Raw genomic sequence first — 22069 nt, forward strand, 5'->3', positions numbered from 1 at the left:
GCTTGAGGGCAAAGGCTGCGGCTGGGGAACTCAGGGGGCCGGGTTCGAGGACGAAGGCCGCGGCTGGGGAACTCTGGGGGCCGGGATCGAGGACAAAGGCCGCGGCTGGGGAACTCTGGGGGCCGGGCCCCTGGTGGGACAGGAACCGCTGTCGGCCGGACAGGAACCGGAGCCGTCGGGACAGGCATAGACGGGACCCTGGACAGAACATGGGCCGGCTCCTCCGTGGCGATGACGGCTTGCGTTAAAAAAATAAAATAAACATAGGCCTATTTGTAAAGTGGGGGGACACAAACGGGATTTCGAAAAGTGTCACGGTTAAACTCCTTATGAAGTGGGGAGGTGCCGCTCCACATTGCTTTTCTTCCCGACTGCAACGCTGTGTGTGTGTGTGTGTGTGTGTGTGTGTGTGTGTGTGTGTGTGTGTGTGTGTGTGTGTGTGTGTGTGTGTGTGTGTGTGTGTGAGCGTTTCACATGTGTGTATGAGAGATTTTTACATATGTCTGTAAATGATTTTGGTTTCAGTTGTGTGTGTGTGAGCAGGTTCGGATTGGCCATCGGATTGGCTGCTGTCTTCGGTGGGCCATTGGCTCTGGCATAGGTGGCCCGTGGACTTTGACTGCGCCGGTACGGCGCAAACACCCGCCGTTGCTGTGCTCGTTTTCAAAGCCTCCACCATTAAAAGCCTGCATGTTGCTTTGACATATTCCAGAGGACAGCTGCAGTTGACGGAGGATTCAGGGGTGGAGGCGTCATTATAAATAATCTCAGAATTGCTCCCCACCTGTCAACCGGATTCACAACTTTCCCCGCGGGGATAATGATAGCCTTGGAAACTGATAAATGTGCGGGTCTAATCAGGCCTGCCAGCTCACCCAGGCTCCGTCTATTTCAGGAGGTGCAAAGCAGAGGTGGACAGAGCTCAGGTGGATAAATAAAGAGAGGATCCTCTATAACCCTGTCTGGCCCTGCCCCCGCTCCTCACAGTATGAACACATCCAGGCACAGCAGAGAGGACGGTGCTCTGATGGACCCTCCTGAATATTGTTCCTGTCAGGGTGGAACATCCTCTGAAGCATGAGGAGAAGCTCGGGACAGTAGGAATCTGACCTGAAGTCTGTACTAATGATGTTCTCTCAGGTGAGCTTTCAGAACATAAGTCACTTCATTTGGGCTCTTCAGGTCTTTTACATTTCACCAAAGATCCAGAATAGAGCTAGTTGTATGTTTCCGTTTGTGTATTGCTCCACTTCACAGTACTTAAAAGACAATGAACATTCCACATCGACACTCCTATTGTTTGTTCTGATACAAATGCATTGAATTAATATTTTCATTATATCCTAGCCATTGTCTAGAATAATTAGAAAGAGAAAGAAATGGCAGTCTCAATCTAAAGAGTCTTATAAGATATAATACGATTGTTTATTATCCAACCCAAAAAACAAAAATGTTCAATGATATAAAACAGACCAAATATCAACATTTGAGAAACTTAAGCCACTTTCAATTTGTAAATTGGTATTATTAGCTTAGACTACTGTGACCCTGTCTGCATTTTTACATAATCAGTCACCCAGGCTCAATATCTCCATCGTGTAAACCACATCAAATTTAAGATTATTGTGGTCACCATGTGGATTTCCTCCTGCATTTTAGAGTTCAATTATCTAGTTCAAGTCTTGTGCCGGGACTTCGTTATTTTGTATTAACCCTTCCTCTCATTTCAGATAATTTTAATTCCTGCCTGTGTCTGTTTCCCGCCTCTGTGAGTGTCACCTGTGCCCTGTTACCCTGTTTATACACTCTGCTTCTCCCTCTGTCCTGTGAGCGTTTTGTGATCTTTCTGTATTTTTTATCACCCTCTTGAGTAAAAGCCTTTGTTAATTTGTACCTCGTCTCCAATGTCATGTGTTAGGGTCCTGATCCTGGTGTCATTCATAACAATGTTTCCATAACTAACACAAGTGGTGGCCAAACAATTTATTTAGATGTAATTAAACAGAATGATCAGTTCTTGCAAGGAACCCTTGAAAACTTCACTTTCTCACCACCTGGTGTTTCCTTATGACATGTGTTTCACAGAAAGGTTAGTGAGTCAGAGCAGTTATTGTCTTTTGTGATAAGCTTTTCAGATCAGAATTTAATGAAAAATAGGATCTTGAAATTTGGATGAGAGATTATATTCAACGTTATTGTCATTGCAATGACTGAGACAACGAAATGTAGTTTGCATCAAATCAGAGTTGCTCAAGTATAATATAAATGTATATATAAATGTGACGGATATAAACAAACTGAATGTATTTACACTATGAACACTATAAGGAGGAATACACATTATTAACAGCAGTATAGAAATTGAATACACTATAAATCAGGTATAATAATACTATAGACAGTAATGGACATTTTAACTAATATGAGGTCACTTCAGCCAGGTGAAAGTGGAGGGACGCTGATCCTCGCGCCGCTATCTTGCTCAGAAAATAATAATAATAAAGAGAAGAAGAAGAAGAAAATGACCTCATCAGATTTCTAACCATGTTTCTGTCTGAATAACAATATCTATCAGACCCCCCTCTCTTGATCAGTTAACTTCCCCTTCTCCTCTCTATCCCCCTTCCCCCTCCCTGTTCTGAGAGCAGCAGACTGAGGCTGGGGTCCGTCCTCTCTGAGGTTCCCCTCCTCTAATCTGTGCTGGGGTCTGAACATCAGCTGGATCCCCCCCCCCCCTTATCTCCAGGCTCTGACTCCACTCTCTGTAAACCGGGGTGGGGGAGTGTGTACGGGGATTAATAGATTCCTTCAGTCTCAGTGATTAACACTAACACTTTATCTCCTGCCGGTTCTAGGTCTGCTGTCCACTCCCACTGGGCAGCAAAAACACAAGCCAATCAACAGCCATCTTTTTCTCTATTTAGTCAACATCTACAGTATGTCACATTTAGAAAACAACACAACAAGTGTCGGGGTAGGAATGTTTTTTTTTTACTTATTTCTCAGTGTTACACATTATTTTGAAAACTTGTGAACAAGAGAAAAAACAGACTTTGGCACCTCTTTTGTCTCTAAATCTAGGCCATGACAGTAAATGTTGTATGTATTATATTTATAGGTCTGTTAGAGATCAAGAGAACTTCGTCCAATCACAGGTCATTGCAGAGAGGGTGCACGTCCCTTCAGACAGCAAAATCCTGAATTCATGCCTCCAGGTGAGGAAACAAACATTTCTCTAAATGTTTAGTGTGGGCACATTCATGCACCGCTGCAAAATATCAGCAACATTTGCTGTTCATCTCTGAAAAGCTTTGCTGATTAACAGGATCATGAAGGATCAGTTTGTGGATATTCAGAAACAAAGGCTTGAAAAAAGACAGGAGCCAGAGTGACACGGTGTACAGAACAGAAAGATACAAAGTCCCTGGTGTTCTTAAGCAAGAAGCTGAGCTGTCGGTGTGACATATCTTTACACTACATACCCAAGGTTGGTGTATATGTTGCTAACTATTAACAACTAATGTTCACACAGATGGTGCATTAATTGTTATAAAACCAGCAAAAAAAAATGAGGCAAAGATTAGCTTGTCCTTACATCTCAACCCACCTTAACCCTTTGGAGTCGACCCTCACGCCGGCGTGATCAGATCACATGACCTGTTCAAGCCGGTGCCGCATAAAAACAACAGTCCGGACAACATTGCCGTGTGTTTCTGTCGAAAGTACTGGCTTGAAACTATATGGCAGTCTTTCTTTCATGCAAAAAGACCCAGTAAACACGGAGATACGATGACATAAAGTTAATACAAATATATTTCAAAAGTATGAAAAATGGAAGCACATATTTTAATATCTTCGCCGTATTTTATCATTTTACAAAACGGAAAATACTGGAAACTAGATCCTGCTCACCAGGATGTATTTACCAGGGAGGGGGTGAGGTAATCAGGTAAACGGAGTGATACGTAACGAGACGAAAAGAGACGAAGAGGGACGGCGGGAACCGAAGAGAGAAGGCAGGAAATGGAGAGAGACGGAGATATACGAAGACAGGCGGCGGGAGACGAAGAGAGATGGCGGGAGACGAAGAGAGACGGTGATTGAAGTAAAGTGACAGACAAACATTGAGAATTTAGATATAGTTAGATAGATTTAGAGTTTTGAAGATTCAACAATGATGAAGAGAACTCTGGACGTGAGTCAAGCTATAAGCTTGTTTTTTGACACGGAGGAGGAGGAGGAGCCTGTGATGTTGCCCTCTGTTGACAGAAACTGCTTTGAAGCGTGGCACAGATAAAGACAGAAAAAACGGATTTTTGTACATAATGTGTATATATTAGGGCTGTCAGTCGATTAAAATATTTAATCGCGATTAATCGCATGATTGTCCATAGTTAATCGCGATTAATCGCACATTTTTTATCTGTTCTAAATGTACCTTAGAGGGATATTTTTCAAGTTTTTAATACTCTTATCAACATATGAGTGGACAAATATGCTTTATATGTTTGTTTATTATCATTTGAACACAAATATTCTCATGAATATTAAACACAACAACCTCTGAACATTACAAATATTCGCCTCAATTCAACCTGGAACCTCTCTCATACAATAATACTGTGTGTGTGTGTGTGTGTGTGTGTGTGTGTGTGTGTGTGTGTGTGTGTGTGTGTGTGTGTGTGTGTGTGTGTGTGTGTGTGTGTGTGTGTGTGTGTGTGTGTGTGTGTGTGTGTGTGTGTGTGTGTGTGAGAATGTGGAGACACTGTGATGGATCGTTGGAGCTATGTGCCGCTCAAGGCATATATGCTCGAACGTGTGCTGCCTGGACGCTGCAATCATGTAGCGCGTACTATCCGTGCTGAGTGCGCTGAATTTTCGTACAATGTCCCACTGTCTGGCTCCCTGCATAAAGTCAAGTGCTCGGCGCAGTTGTCGGCGAAATGTCATTGAAACAGCTCCTTATATCCGTTAGCGCAGCTAGCTAGCACCAGATGCTAACAACAACAACAACACGTAAGGTGTGCCTCGCTCGCGCGAGTCGCGCCACACATACACACTCCCTCCCGGTCCTCCCGATGGCCAGTCCGGGCCTGCCGGTGAGCGTGGAAGTGTGGTCTGCCACAAGCGGGCGGCAGGAGCGGGGCTGTCAGCATCATCATGTAGATGGTATTTTAAACTCGATGCGCTCTGAAACTACGGGGCTGTCAGCATCAGCTTGTACAGTAGATGGTATTTTAAACTCGATGCGCTCTGAAACTACGGCGGCCGAGGACAATAAATACACATGCGTTAAAATAATTAGTGGCGTTAATTTTTTTTTGCGTTAACGCGTTATTAACGCGTTAACTTGACAGCCCTAGTATATATATATATTTGTATTATATTTATAATAACACTTTTGCCTTATCAGAATGAAATCCAATGTACATTATTTAAGCTTTTAAATGTTTTGTTGTGCCTACTGTGTCACTGTTGACGCAACAGAAAACGCCTATGGATACACCTGTTATTTGTTCATAAAATGTGTATATAGGTTCATGCTACCTCAATCAAACTTTCACATTATCATAGTGACATCCCATGTATATATTTCCAGCTTTCAAATTGTTTCGTTGTGCATGTTTGTGTTACCTATATAAAAAATAATATCATTTTCAAAATCTGTTTTTCAATTTTTTGTGATTTTGGGTCCAAAATGTTCATATAGTATCTCAAAATGAAAAAAATAACTATCAGGTTATATAGGTGAGGTTGTCCTTAAAAAAAAGATACCAAACATTGACATGCCAAACATTTCTTAATGGGGTTTAGTAAGACAAATCAAAAGTATGCGAAAACGGCCAAATTAGCCCAGGACTCCAAAGGGTTAAGTCTCATGGCTGTTCTATTTAAAAGCCAGCTGCCCTGTGAAATGTTCATTTTCTTTATGACATTCAAAAACACAAAACCATTCATCATGTTTTAAAGGGAACATGGTGATGCCTAGCTTTGTGTTTTATAGAGAAAGCACTCTCAAGACTTTAAAGCACTTCAAACATAAAGTGTACGACAGATGATGTTATAAAATGACCTTAACTACTCCATAGTCATGCAGTGTACTGTACTGAATATGTAGGAGTGTATGTAAGCTCTATTGGGTGATATCTGGCTGTGAAAATATCCCTTGTTTTTGGAATTCTAGAAGTTCACCTCAAGTTGATCTAGAGCACTGCTGTGTCCACCGAAAGGTCATCATCGAGTAAAACAATGACCTGGAGTTATCTGTCTGTGCTTCAGCCTGCTGGTTTCTGTGTGTGTGTGTGTGTGTGTGTGTGTGTGTGTGTGTGTGTGTGTGTGTGTGTGTGTGTGTGTGTGTGTGTGTGTGTGTGTGTGTGTGTGTGTGTGTGTGTGTTAGTGGGTACACTCAGAGTTCATGAACTACTCCCCTGTCCACTGGTTGTGTTTGGCAGGCTGATGATGGTATAGTGTGCAGCGGTAGTCAGAACACATCAACTCAACACAGCACAGCACACACACACACACACACACACACACACACACACACACACACACACACACACACACACACACACACACACACACACACACACACACACACACACACACACACACACACACACACACACACACACACACACCTGGCTGAACTATATTCAGTATATGATATGCATGTGATGATATTCTTATAATATTTAGATTTATGGTTTTTAATGTAACCTTTTCCACCATGATCCTAAAATAATGATCTCATGATATTTACTAAACTGTGTTATGATCAAGGGCGCCGGAAGCGGGGGGGCCAGGGGGCCATTGGCCCCCCCCACTTTTGAGCCCTGCCCTACATTTTCGCAGCGGCGGATGCCGCGGAACACTGTACAAATCCCGTTTCAATAATTCCCCTCTACTCTAAAGTCGCATCTAAAACGCGATCTGATCTAGCTGTGTATATTTTGTTATTTTTTATTGTTATATTCAATCTCATTAGTTACAGGCATTTTTGAAGCTTGTAAAGGGAAGATGACAGCTCTCACTCGCCACTCTGCTGTTCCACAGCGCCGCTTCCCCTCCCTCTGCTGAAATTATGAATGTAAGGCGTATAGTAATCATATATAACACGGCAGGGTCCGTTACAGTTTGTTTGTATCTGATTTCAAATAAACAAAGTCTTGGCTTTCAGAATATTAAACTTGTTTCGGCAAATTCAGATGATAAATACAACTTTGAAAGCTTGTAACGGCATAATTACAAGCGGAGAACGGAGTAACGTAACGTCACAGCAGGCATAACAACAGCCGGTGTTTCTCGTGAGTGTTTTCCCCGGGAAACAAACACAATACACACAAACGCAAAAATACACAAACACACACACGTATACACACACACACTCGCGGGCTTCCCCCAGACCAGTAATCCAAACGAAAATATCTTCCCTCCGTTACTACTTTGATCATTTGCTCCGCTTCCAGAGAAGAGGAAACTTTGAAGGCCTTTTTCTCAAAATGATGACTCGGTGACAGTCATTATATAATGTGACATATTTTGCTTAATATTTGGAGTACAAAAACAATCCTGATATCATTAAAAGCTAGGAATCTCCTCTTTCCAACAGTGTATACAACTCAAAATGTGTCTTGAAGTAAAAAGATATGATTCTAAACTGTATTGAAGTAAACATGTATTATTTTGAATTGTATTGAAGTGAACATGTATTGTTTGAACTGTTTTAAGTAATCCCATATATAATGTCTTCTCACTTACAACTCACTGACCCAGAGATCCTGTTACACACACCCGTGCACCTCCCTTTTCACCAGCACACACACACATATTCTTTTCAAGGTTCTTTATGGGCATCATTATATTTGTGCACAAGGTTTAATTGTATGAGAAAGAATAGTTTATGTGAAACATCCCATGGGAAAGTAAGGGAGTGGATATCGGGGCAGAGATAAGATTGACTTTGACCTTGTGAAACTTTAGAATCTCACGTTCTGGTCAGAACTCTGATTCGCTGTATTGAACCCGACCAGAAGTGAATCCAACCAGTAAAAACACCTGGGGGATGTGAGCAGCTCACACAGCTCCTCCTCACGGACTCTCTAATTCGCTTCGGAGTAAAATGGGAAGGAAAAAGGCAACACATCTCCGCCCCAAAATATGAATATGAATACTGTTGTTTTTGTATGTAAAATGCTTCTTGTTTGATGAGTTGGCTGGTCCCGATACTTGTATCCGCATCGCATCACAAACCTGAAGTCCGGAGTACTCTGTATAACTTGTATACATGTTTTATTTCCTACCAGTAAACTCAGATAATTGTTATAACTTTTGATTCCGGTGTTTTCAATTCCTTTCTTTATTAAATAGAGATCAGCCTCATCCAACGAACGGCGCGCAGCAGAGGGGGGGGCTCTCAGCCACCCTAATAGGTGTTCTGCTCCAACAGTCTTCGGGTCAATGCGACTGATTTCGATGGAGCAGGTTTGCATTAGGTAAAATAAAGCAGGCAGACATAACAGGAAGAATATGTACATTTTAACCCAATCAAATAGGACATTGTCACACCATTCAAATGTATCCATGTAAATTACAACCAATAAAAAAGCTTAGATTTGTTTATTTGTTACGTTGTTTAGTTTATTTGTTACGTAGTTCTGTGTGTGTCAGCCGTTAACCAGATAGAAAGAATAGATACACTTGCAAACAAGTCAGAAGAACCAGCGCAGAAGAACACTAAATACAGTCAATCTAAACTTACATTTAACAACTGGAAGGTCACATCCCTGACATCCACTTCTCCAGAGCCTGGACCTTCATCAATCATAGAAGAACCAGCGAAGCCAGATAAACCCAAAAGCAGCAGCTCTGCGGCCGCAGAGACTGTCAAAACCACCCCCACCGCCGTCGTTGAACCAAAACAGGCTGGTTCCGACTGCATGGAGGTTTGTTGTCGGGACATTGAGGCGGGTAAAGCTGTACAGCTAACTGTCGAAAAAAAGGAGACTGGGCAAAGAGAAAGGTACTTCAACGCAGAATGGTACAAAAACAGAGAGTGGTTAATTATTTGCAAAACCACTAAACGGGCCTTCTGTGAAATATGCAGATTTGCTGCTGTCAAACGGCTTGTAACTTTCTCAAAATGTGGAGATGATAGCTTTGTTAACCTGTTTCACGCCTTCCCCCCGGTACCGGGCGGATAAACGCGTCATTTGCAGGAAACAACGTCTAAGGAATCTTAATATTGAATAAAACTATGAATGTGTTATATCCATGTAACGGGAAGAAACTCAGCTAACTGATCTTTTTAATTTTTTTTTTCAAAAAAACCCCACAATGCTAGCACTCAGCCTCTGAATTAGCCTCGATCGAAAAAACGGGACCGACTAAGACACATAAACTCACTCAGAACTCCCTTATTACTTATCCTAGATGCACAACCAAACACTCGTTTTTGGTGTCCTGGAGACACTGAATCTAACGGTGCCCACCTCAACACTCAGTGATAAACATTCGCGACGCTATCAACGAAAGCGTACATCATCACATGTGGAGCTAAGAAGCTAAACACGTAAATATATCTTACCTTGGTCAAAAGTGGTCTTCAATGGCATTAAAACGATAAAAAAACGATGCTGCAGTTAATCCATAGGTTCATCCTATGTGTCTGTGCCTTCTTTGAAATTATTTCTGATAATCCATAAGCAATACAACTGCGTTTTAGTTTCCAAACTCCAGAAGGAGACATTCCTCCAGTTTAGTTTCGCTTTCCACACGCGAAGCGGCAACATTTTTTCTTTACAACCTGTCTGGGTGGGAGCCTCCTCCTTCGATTCTATTGGCTCTAACGGTCACAAGGGTATGTCAACCAACCAGATCGAGCAAGGGGGGCCAGAGATAGGTCAAATCCACCCAAATGACCCCAGATGGCCCAGTTTTTTGGCTAAATCTCTCTAAAAAGGTCAAATTTCACTTGTTTTGCATCAATCTTGATACAGGGTACTTATTATATGTTGTACTTTGGATTCCTAAAGCTTTTAGTCTACTAACCCATCATCCAAGGGTAGTTTTCACTATCTGTAAAAAATAATTTTTGGACGGACACTATAATTTACAGTTTTTTACTATGTAAAATCTGAATTTTCTTTAAAATAAAAAACATTTATATTGATTCTGACACTTCTACATCCAACTCACAGGTTTATCATTACTTTGAGAAAAGATTATTAATTTAACCCTTTTAGAAGGGAAGATATGGTCATTTGTTCTGGGAATGTCATTTTCGAGCCTGAGACCTGAAAAACAGGCTCAGAGTGGAACAGGTTAATACCGGAGTTAAAGGTGGGGTAGGTAAGTTTGAGAAACCGGCTCGAGATACACTTTTTGTTATATTCCATGGAATGCTCTTAACATCCCGATAGCAATGAATATCTTAAGTGCTTTGACAAAAGATCCATAAAAAATGTCATCTGTGGAAGCCGTAATACTGTAAAAAGCACGACCAATTATTTTAGCCGGCCCGGCTAAAATAACTGTATGGCCTACCTGCCTGTCAGCCTTCCATCTGTGCACAAACTTATCTCGTGCCCTCAGCTAAAGCTTTTATGTGCGCTGCTCCTCTGGCTTGGAACACCATGCAAAAAGTATTGAAACTGAGCATTTTGATTCCCTTGCATCGTTTTAAAGCACGGCTGGATGAAATATTATTGGATACCTGTAAATGTAAATAGGTTGCTAATGTATACCCCTGTAATTATGTTGTGATGTCCTTTTGTTTTCTGTTTGTTTTTATATGTGTAACTAAATATGCCGCAGGTCTCCCTTGTAAAAGAGATCGTTGATCTCAATGGGATTTTCTAACCTGGATAAATAAAGGCTACATACAAACAAACATTGGTCATGTGCGTTCGTGTGTGTTGGAGGAGGGGCTCTGTAAGGAAGTGGCAGATTTTCTCGGCGATCTCGAGCCGGTTTCTCAAACTTACCTACCCCACCTTTAATAACTGGAAAAAGTGCCCAAGCCTCCATGAACAGTTGTCTCTGACTGTACGATGGGTCAGCTGATTATGTTGTCCATGAAGACTTCATAGGAATGTATGACTGTCCTAAGACTGACGCAGAATCAATAACCCACTGATAAACTGCGATGTTAACAACCTCATGATAACCTCATATGTTTTTAACTTAGGATCATAGGCTACCTGTGTTTAGTCTAGAAAAAGATAAATGTGTGCATTTTATTATAAAGTTGTGTATATTTACAGACTGTTGCAAAAACTAAGAAGCTTATAAACATCAGGTTTAAAACTAAAAGAGCTTTACAAAAAAGTAACACAATTAAAGATGTTTGAAGTTTTATTTGAGTTATTAATTTACATTTTTTGACTAAGAGATGCTGATTTGAAACCGTTGTTACATACAGTTACGGCATTTCCTGTTTCTGCCGGAGAGAGGGGAGTTTGTCCCAAAGCTTGCCGCTGTCTCACTCCATCTGACAGGAGGGAGCCTCATGTGTCACTCCACGGAGTTCACTCCGTCACGGAGGGGGAGTGTGTAGGGCGTGGTTTGGGATTGGGCCATACACACGCACTTTTTTGCCCCCCCCCCCTTCTAAAATGAATCCGGCGCGCCTGGTTATGATCAGTGATGGAATGTAACTAAGTACATTGACTTGAATACTGTACTCAATTATACATTTGCCATACTTTATAGTTCAACTCCACCTTATCTCAGAGGGAAATATTGTATGTTTTACTCGACTACACTTATCAGACACCTGTAGTTAATAGTTACTAAACAAAAATGAAATAATGTGTGCACTTCTTTTTTAATAAGTAGTACTCCAACGTTATATGTATTTATTTGTATCATCTTTTTTTCTATATTATTACAACTCGGGACACATAATTTCGACATGGTATTTTTAAATGTTGTAAAAAGGACTTTTACTTAAAGTAAAGGAGCTAAATACTTTTTCCATCGGACTTTAGCAGATACACATTAATGCTGAAGCTTCTACCGAAAGGAGAAACAAAAATCATTGTACCATCACAGTTGCCTGTAAATTAGCGAATGCTAAATTAGTGAATGATTAAAATAAGTGTACCCATGAGCTTGAACTAATTATATATCATATATTTGATACCTATAAAGTATATAGGTAAATAAGGGATAATTTGTCATTATTGAAAAAGAACAGAGCCCATACTGGGTTCCCTTTAGTGTTTACTTCCTGTCTGTCTGTCTTCTTCTGCTGTTCCCTTTAGTGTTTACTTCCTGTCTGCCTTCTTATGCTGTTCCTGTTATTGTTTACTTCTTGTCCTACCTGTTGAAGTGTGAAGCTTCACGTGATCATAGGTGACCTTCTCTGCAGAGGAGAACATATATAATGAGATAGCATGTGACCTGTCAGCACAGCAACAAAGGGCAGGGGTTTAACTTTCAGCAATGACAGCATTAGAAATTATTTTATGAAGCATTTTTCACACAATGTGTAATCGACAACACATTATTTTTCCATCTCTGCAGAAATTAGTGCTTCAGGATCCAGCTTTAATTCAGATTTCTTTCTGCAAGGTGTTATAAATCTGAAGACAAAACCTAGCATATATTCAAAGAATGACCCTGACATGACCCCTATAAATGCATTATAATTGTAATGATTTTCTAATGGACATGAACTTGTCAAAACATATGCTTAAGGTTAATAGATTTAAATAGAAAAGTAATTACGTTCACCAGGCTTGTCAGGATGCTTGATGCATTCTGACACTCCTCTCCTGTCCCGAACAAAGTCTGGCTGTTGATTTGTCCGACCCCCCCTCCCGGCTCATCAGCATGGGGGCGTGATGCCCCTCCTGATGCCTGGATCCGCCCTCATTTGGACCCAAGGTTAGTTCTCTGACATTTGGAGCTGATGAAGAGTTTTCCCGGGCTGTAACCTTTGCGTGGCGTGGATCCGGCTGTCACTGCATTAGAGCCTCCATTATCATGTAGTCACATCTAATCATCTACCTGCAGCTGCGGCCCCCTCATAGACGGGGGGGGGGCATTAAAAGCCTCTTAATGTATGTGGGGATCATTTGAATAAAGCTCAGGCGCACAGATAGGGCCGAGGGTGAGGCGTCGAGCGAGGACTCATCAAGTCAATGTCATTAGAAAAAAGATTCAATGTCTCTGGCTGAATTACATCTCCTTTTGCATCTAAGCTAAATGAGATTGTACAGAACGAGTTGCAGAGTGCTGATACTGGTGTATTTACCTCCTCTGCAGAGAGGCACACCTCAGTTTGAAACAGATTTATGTGGAGTGATACAATTCCTTTTCTAATATTAAAGGCTGGATTTGATGAGTCAGCATTTTGTCATTCAATATGTACTTCAAACACATTTTCTAAGTGCGGCTGTGGCTCAGGAGATCGTGGTTGTCTTCCAATCAGAAGGTTAGTGTTAGAATTCCCAGTCCCATGAACATGTTGATTTGTGTTGGTTCTCTCGCGTCCCAGGAGAGAAGCTTGAAATAAAGAGACTAATGGAGTCTCTGAAAAGGTTCAATTTGGTTACTTTAATTAAGTAGCGTGGTAATGAAACAAACAGAGGAGTAGTGGAGACAGAGCCAACCTGGTCTCACCAGAATGCGTGACTCCACCACGACTCCTTAACACCGCAGTGCGTGGTGGAGTCACAAACTTTGCTACATTTACGTGTCTGCACCACGCAAACAACCCCAATGTAAAGTGAATGAGGCTCCTTTGTCGTGGTGCACACGCACATTTCTACAACGTCCAGCAGTGAGCTTTTATTCTATAAAACGTTTTTTAAATCTACTTTATAGCTTGTAGTAACTCACGGGAGGCTTCTTTTATGTTTTTTGTTCTCAAAAAACAGTGCATTGTGTGTAATACAACTGTGATTTTTATTAAATTAGTTACGTTTTTAAGGAAGGCCAGAGCTTCAGCTGTGTCAAATAGATTGTTCCCTTTAGTTAACGTTATTTAAAAGATAATTATATTCCTATTTGATCATGTCCCCTTTATTGTATTATGGACGCAGAGAGCAATGTGAGCGTCCATTCCCATTGGATAACGGAGGATTTTACACCCGGAAGTAAGTATTCTCCTTACTGTCGATTGATTTTACAGTGATATCTGCACTACTCATCAACTCAAAAACACCAGATTATCCTTGTTAATTACACAACATTGATTGGTTTAAATTGTGTACAATGCTTTTGTAATTTTCCCCTTCGATTCGGAGAAACAAATATTTGTTCAGAGTTTAGGATGGCCGAAGACACTACACTACCCAGAATCCTCAGCTATTGTTCCACTTTGCCTCAAGCTCTGTGATTGGTTGACCTCCCACTGCATTCCATATGAAAAAAAACGTTTCGTAAAAGATAAAATCATACTTTATTCAGCAGTTTTGAAGTTTTTATTCAGCAGCTTTACTCTTTAAAAGTCATCACATGAATACATTGTAATGAATGGTTTGGCTGCATTAAATATTACACATCTGTCGCAGTTCTTTATTTATCTACAGAGATCGGGCCTCAGAATAGACCGGAAACTATTCTTTTACCGTTCTGTTTTAATTTCACAATAAAGTTAGTAGTAATAATTTGTTTTGATATTATTATTAACTACTAGAGCGCTGGGTCATGTTAAGACCATCTTTTCTGTGTTGCTGTGGGTTTTTTACATCGCTTTTGTGTTACAAATATCAAAACAATAACAGAATATATCCGTCGTAAACTAAACCAGAAACAGCAGTATATTTTATTTTGTTAACACTGTAAACTTGACAGCTTTTTAACCCAAACCACCTACTGGTTAAAGCACGTTATTACACGTTTAGAGTAATTGCAATGCAGGTAGATTGTGTTGCTTTTTAATGACTGTTTTAAAATGTGCCTGATAGGAGGATGTGCAAAACAGACAAACTAAAAAGGCTTTATTTAAACATTAAAGAATACTTTAGGTTAAGGTCTTCTTTTAAATAAGAAAAAAGCTTTGGGGGTATCTACAGATATTAAGCCTGACAAAGTACTTAACGTCTAATATATTGCATGGTTTGTTTTGGAACTTGACAATCAACTTTCCTGCAATGTTAACTATGTTGAAGCACTTATTTTAACTGATATTATACATATTAATTATACTCTTATAAGATGTATGTAGATAGTATAAGAAATGTGCAGAATATGTTTAATGGTGGAGGTACACAGATATCGATAGATGTCTTGTAATGCACTGTTGAGGAACCTGTGACCCAAGTTTTTCATTCATTGCATAACTACACCGTAGTTGTGTATATGATATGTCAATAAACCTTAGAAAATCTTGAAAGGGATGTGCAAAATAGCCATTATATACAGTTTTTAATTAACTATTAGTAGAAAATAACGAGTAATGAATATACTTTATAGCAGGGGTGGGGAACCTCCGGCCCCCGGGCCGTATACGGCCCGCGAGACCATTTGGTACGGCCCTCGAGGTAATTTATAAACACACGCAAAAAATGTAAGAAATCTAGACCGCAAAAAAATTAAACAAGCGAGTGCCTGTTTTTCCTGGGTTAGGTCAGGGTCCTTGAACACAACACGAGCCTAACGTGTCATCACGTGGTATATGTCCCGTCTGACAGGGGTGCAGTTCTGCAGGAGAGCACCAGAACGCCGCTCCGGGCCGGGACTTCACAAATTGCAGTACCCATAAGGAGCCGTACACATGCAGCAGTTTTTGCGTGGCTGTGTCTTTAGTTGAAAGCCCAGTGGCGATCTGTTCATCTGTCATACTGATCATACAGTCAATAACTTTGTTGTTATTAGCATCTGGTTAGCTAGCTATGCTAACGAATATAAGAAGCTTTTTCTCCAACCAGTGAGGTAAAAGCACATCTTTATATGATCATTATAGTTATAAAAAAATAAGAGAATAAAATAAACAGGTATAAAATACTATATGACAGTAAAAAAAAGTTATTAATAAACAAGAATTCAGTTTAAAAGGGGAGTGATTTGTAAAACATCCATAAAGAAAATCTGCTTACAGTTCTGTTTCATATCGGTGTTGAGAGATGTATCCATAGATCTCCTAATGTTGCTCTCAAAGTGCACCAGATTGATGCTTTTAACTTCAACATTTAAAAAAAAATCTTCCCGGGGGAGCATGCCCCCCGGATCCCCCTATAGGAGGTTAGGTCTCCCCCCCCAATTAAATCATGTTCACATGAATAAGAAACTAAATACATTTGCACACATCTTGTGTCCATATCTTTCTGTTTTGGTGGTCATGCCACAACCGTGCACGTGCATGCATACGCAAGTCATGGAAGATATCTGGATTAAGAGGTTGCTTTTTCTTTGTACAACATGAAATAAAGGCCAAATGAATGGGCTGTGATTTTAGTATTTTTAAGCAGAGGTCAATAATTTCTACAGCCCTTGAGGATGTTGAAAAATGTAAATGGGCCTTGAAGTAAAAAGATATGATTCTACACTGTATTGAAGTAAACATGTATTATTTTGAATTGTATTTTAGTGAACATGTATTGTTTGAACTGTTTTAGGTAATCACAAACGGGTTTTGATAATCACTTAGAATAGGAATGTTATTCTCACTTTCAAACTCACTGACCCAGAGATTCTGTGTCATAAACACACCTTGCCTGTATCACCCCTAAAAGCCAGATGTTTTTTTAAGTCGTTAAAGACATCGTTAAATAGGTGCAGGAAAGTTTAAATGTCTGAAATAGGATAGTTTATGTGAAAAACTCTCATGGAAAAGGAATGGAGTTAAGATCGGGACGGAGATAAGAATTGACTTTTGACCTTAGGGTACTTTGGAATTTCAAGTCTGGTGAAGAACTATTGACCTCGACCAGAAGCGAATCCAGCCAGTCAGGACACTTGGGGGAGGTGATCAGCTTACACAGCTCCTCCTCACGGAACTCTGATTCGCTTGGGAGGAAAATGGGAAGGAAGAGTCGACACATCTCCGCCCCAAAAATAGATATGAATACTGATGTTTTTGAGTGTAAAAATGCTTTTTGGTTTGGTGAGTTGGTTTGATCCCGATATCTGTGTCCGCATCGCATCACAAACCTGAAGTCACTTTCATCTCGTTTGATGAGTTGGTTTGATCCTGACGCCTTTATCCGCATCGCATCACAAACCTGAAGTCCGGAGTACTCGAGTACTCTGTATAACTTGTATATGTGTTTGGTTTCCTACCAGAAGTAAACTCAGATAATTTGTTATAACTTTGATTCCGGTGTTTTCAATTCCTTTCTTAATTTAATAGAGATCCAGCCTCATCCAACGAACGGCGCGTAGCAACACCCTTGAGAGGAAAAAGGTTCCCCACCCCTGCTTTATAGGGATCTGCAGATAAATATTTAGTCTTCTCAAGCACCAACTACCAAATATCTCTCCTGATTGTTGGCACTTGACAATCACCTTCACTGAATTTTACTCAGGTGTAACTAAAGTCTGATTTAAGGGTTGTTTATATTTCACATCATTAATCCAAATCTGTAAAGTAACTAAAATAAATGTAGTGGAGCAAAAATACCAGGTTAAAGGTAGGGTAGGTAAGTTTGAGAAACCGGCTCGAGATCGCTAGAATTTGAAAATACACAACCGGAGAAAATCTGCCACTTCCTTATAGAGCCCCTCCTCCAACACACACGAACGTGCACATGACCAATGAGGGCACGAGATAAGTTTGTGCACAGATGGAAAGCTGACAGGCAGGTAGGCCATCCAGTTATTTTAGCCGGGCCGGCTAAAATGATTGGTCGTGCTTTTTACAGTATTACGGCTTCCACAGATGACATTTTTTTATGGATTTTTTGTCAAAGCACTTAAGATATTCATTGCTATTGGGATGTTAAGAGCATTCCATGGAATATAACAAAAAGTGTATCTCGAGCCGGTTTCTCAAACTTACCTTCCCTACCTTTAACCTTAAAGAAAGCCCTCAGGATTATAAAAGACCCCCAACACCCCAGCCACAAACTGTTCTGTCTGCTGCCGTCTGGCAGGCGGTACCGCAGCATCCGGACTAAAACCACCAGACTCAGGGACAGTTTCATCCCACAGGCCATAAGACTATTAAACACCTGAACTTAGAAACAACATCCATAACATTCATCTGGCTGCTACTTAGAAATTATTTATCTAATATATCATATTCCAATCACTTGTATATAGACTCTTATTGCACTATTTCACTTTTCACTATTTTTCTTTTTGTATTTACTTGCACTATTTTTTCTGTGTATCTGTTTTATTGTGTTGCACTGTTGGAGGAGCCTGTGACCTAAGGGGGGGGGGGGGGGGGGGGTGGTAGTGTGCCGTCGATGGGTGCTTTTTGACGCCCCATGTAAACTTTGCGCAGTGCCACTCCAACATCCAATCACAGAGCTTGAGGACTGATCACGGGGTTTGTCAAGCTAAGCACATGGTGTAGTCCCATAGCTGAGGATTCTGGGTAGTGTAGTGTCTTCTGCCATCCAAAAACTCAGAAAAGATATTTGTTTCTCCGAATCGAAAGGGGAAAATACAAAAGCATTGTACACAATTTAAACCAATCAATGTTGTGTAATTAACAAGGATAATCTGGTGTTTTTACTGGTGATGAGTAGTGCAGATATCACTGTAAATCAATCGACAGTAAGGAGAATACTGACTTCCGGGTGTAAAATCCTCCGTTATCCAATGGGAATGGACGCTCACATTGCTCTTTGGGTCCGTAATACAATAAAGGGGACATGATCAAATAGGAATATAATTATCTTTTAAATAACGTTAACTAAAGGGAACAATCTATTTGACACAGCTGAAGCTCTGGCCTTCCTTAAAAACTAACTAATTTAATAAAAATCATAGTTGTATTACACACAATGCACTGTTTTTTTAGAACAAAAATTGGTAAATAATGCACCATAATACATTCTGACGAAAAATAAAAATTATTATAAATACAAATAAAATAAAAGAAGCCTCCCGTGAGTTACTACAAGCTATAAAGTAGATTTTAAAAACGTTTTATAGAATAAAAGCTCACTGCGGGACGTTGTAGAAATGCGTGTGTGCACCACGACAAAGGAGCCTCATTCACTTTACATTGGGGTTGTTTGCGTGGTGCAGACACGTAAATGTAGCAAAGTTTGTGACTCCACCACGCACTGCGGTGTTAAGGAGTCGTGGTGGAGTCATGCATTCTGGTGAGACCAGGTTGGCTCTGTCTCCACTACTCCTCTGTTTGTTTCATTACCACGCTACTTAATTAAAGTAACCAAATTGAACCTTTTCAGAGACTCCATTAGTCTCTTTATTTCAAGCTTCTCTCCTGGGAGAACCAACACAAATCAACATGTTCATGGGACTGGGAATTCTAACACTAACCTTCTGATTGGAAGACAACCACGATCTCCTGAGCCACAGCCGCACTTAGAAAATGTGTTTGAAGTACATATTGAATGACAAAATGCTGACTCATCAAATCCAGCCTTTAATATTAGAAAAGGAATTGTATCAAAATGTAGCAAAGTTTGTGACTCCACCACGCACTGCGGTGTTAAGGAGTCGTGGTGGAGTCACGCATTCTGGTGAGACCAGGTTGGACAGAGCAGATGTTGTCTCGCAGCTGGTACCGTGGAAAAGAGGCTGAGACACGTTGGTTCTTCCCGCTTGTATCTCCCCTTCGCTCCTCCTCTCTGGGGGCTATGACGTGGGCAGAGCCGTATAATAGAAGAGTTACGACATCTCCGTTCACTCCAATGGACCAGTTTTTTTACAGCAATGGTGGATCGTGGAGCCGTCAATAGTTCCCCGGAAGTTAGCTTGCCGCTGACTTCCGGGGAACTATTGCGGCCAGCAACACAGTAGAGTTGCAGCATAATAGACCGTTTGTGATGGACTTTTAAAGGTAAGAAGACGTTTAAAGATTTATATTGCGGATATTATCAGCACATCTGAGTCAAATGAACATGTGTATTAAAGGATGTTAGTGGATTATCCCTAAATCAGTAGATTTAGGGAACGTTTACAGATAACAGATTAGGTTAGGATACCGGATAAAGTTAGCAACACACGTTAACCATGAACAGCCTATTAATCTGTTCTCCTAATGTTATTTCATCCAACGTTGTGGAATTAGAGAAAAAGGGCTTCTAAACGTGATTTTTTTTGTGGGGTGGAGGAATATAATATTAGTTAAATATAACATTGGGGCACGTGTGATTGTAATGAGTGGAGGTGGAGAAATTACGATCTCCATTTTGGAGTAGACCTACAAGCTAGTATAATAAAGTTAACGTTACACAATAATAAGGAAGAGAGCTATTTGATATTAATTTAGAGTGCATATTTGAGACTTCCAAACAGTAAACAAAAACGTAATTTATGGGTGAGTGTTTTTAGTGTATTCTGTTGATTATTACCTGTCTGTATTATGTTGCAGCTCAGCTGATTTTGAAATGATGGCAAAGTGAGAGTGAAAACACAAGGTAAATGTAATACTACTGTTGTATATAAGTAAGCATACTAAACATGTATTCTATCACTGTATTATATAAGTAATCTTGTTAGTGTATATTAGTAACCTACTGTATGGCAGGTGGAGGGGCAGTGATGTTACAGGTGGAGGACTTACTGGACATGTATACACTCATTACATACTGTACGTAAAATACGACCAAGAATGTGAGACAACTTTATACAAATTCATATCACATCCATTACTGATGCCATTTGTCATACTTTGTTAAACTCACAAATAATAAAGTTCCATAACTTCAGTTGGAAACAAAGACCACACCTTATCTCCCCAAGGCAATTTCCCATCCAATAGGTGTGCTATATAGGTGTGTATAACCCATTCTCCTGTCTGTTTCTCCCTCTTTCAGCACAAGAACCAGAGGGGGATTCAATAGAGCCTGAATACCTGCACTGAGACCCTCACCCTGCACCCTGAGTCTCAACTCTCAGAGTTTTTCAAGCCTTTCCCTGTTATTTGTATTAAACCAAACATTAAGCTTCCCAATGGTGTGGTCTTCGTTTTGCGAAAAAGTGCAAATGCAGTGTTTGAATATGATTACCTCACATATTTTGTTGCGGCTGTCTGTTTTGATTGTTAAATTGCTCCTGCTGACTTGAGCTAGCCAATTTTTCCTCCTCTCTGTGTCAGTGGGGAAGCCGTACATTCTGATTCTTACTCCTTTCTCTGAGCGATTGGAGCATCCCCAGGCAGCACAGCAAACCATGGTGGAGACTATATGCCAGGACAACACGGAGGAAAAGGCACAGACAAACTGCATGACATGCTATTCAATGTTTATTGAATTCCATGTATTTACAATGGATGTTCCTAAAACAACACTTTTAACGTCATAATCATGCTGCTGCTAGTCCATTGATAGTCACCTGTTGGTCTCCTGTCCTTTCTGAAAGTCATAAAGAGTACATTAGTCATTTAGATTACTTATGTCCTCAAGTACCATGGGATTACTGAAACCACCATGAATTAAAAAAATGGTAGAAATTAATCTAATCTAAATTTTGAAGCATTCCTTGCCATCCCCTCCCTCTAAATATATCAATAAACATTAGGAAGTGATGCACCTGACTACCATACCTGTTTAAGAAGATAATATTTGTTTTAAATAATTCAAAGCAATACACAACAGCAACAGGCTCTTTAACCAAGGCAACAGCCTAACATGTATATGTTAACAAGTAAACTAGCTGTTCACACTATTCCTAATATTACCCATAAATATTAGCAGATTCTATTTATTTTTTAAAACATATTAATGTAAATACATACACAAGTAGTTATACATATCCCGCTTCAATCACATTAGTATGCATAAAAAGTGACAGGTCACACCTGCTAAGTCCCGCCCCTATTTATGCTAATGAGCCCATTTGATATGCTAATGACCTCCTTTGTTCGAGGTGTTATAACGTACAGGTGTCACATCCTCCCTGTAGCCCCCACCCCTCTCAGCCCACCCCCCTCCCCCTCACATACAGGTGTCACATCCGCCCTGTCGCCCCCACC

The sequence above is a fragment of the Trematomus bernacchii genome, unplaced genomic scaffold (genome assembly GCF_902827165.1).
Source record: "Trematomus bernacchii unplaced genomic scaffold, fTreBer1.1, whole genome shotgun sequence".
In the NCBI taxonomy this organism is placed as follows: domain Eukaryota; kingdom Metazoa; phylum Chordata; class Actinopteri; order Perciformes; family Nototheniidae; genus Trematomus; species Trematomus bernacchii.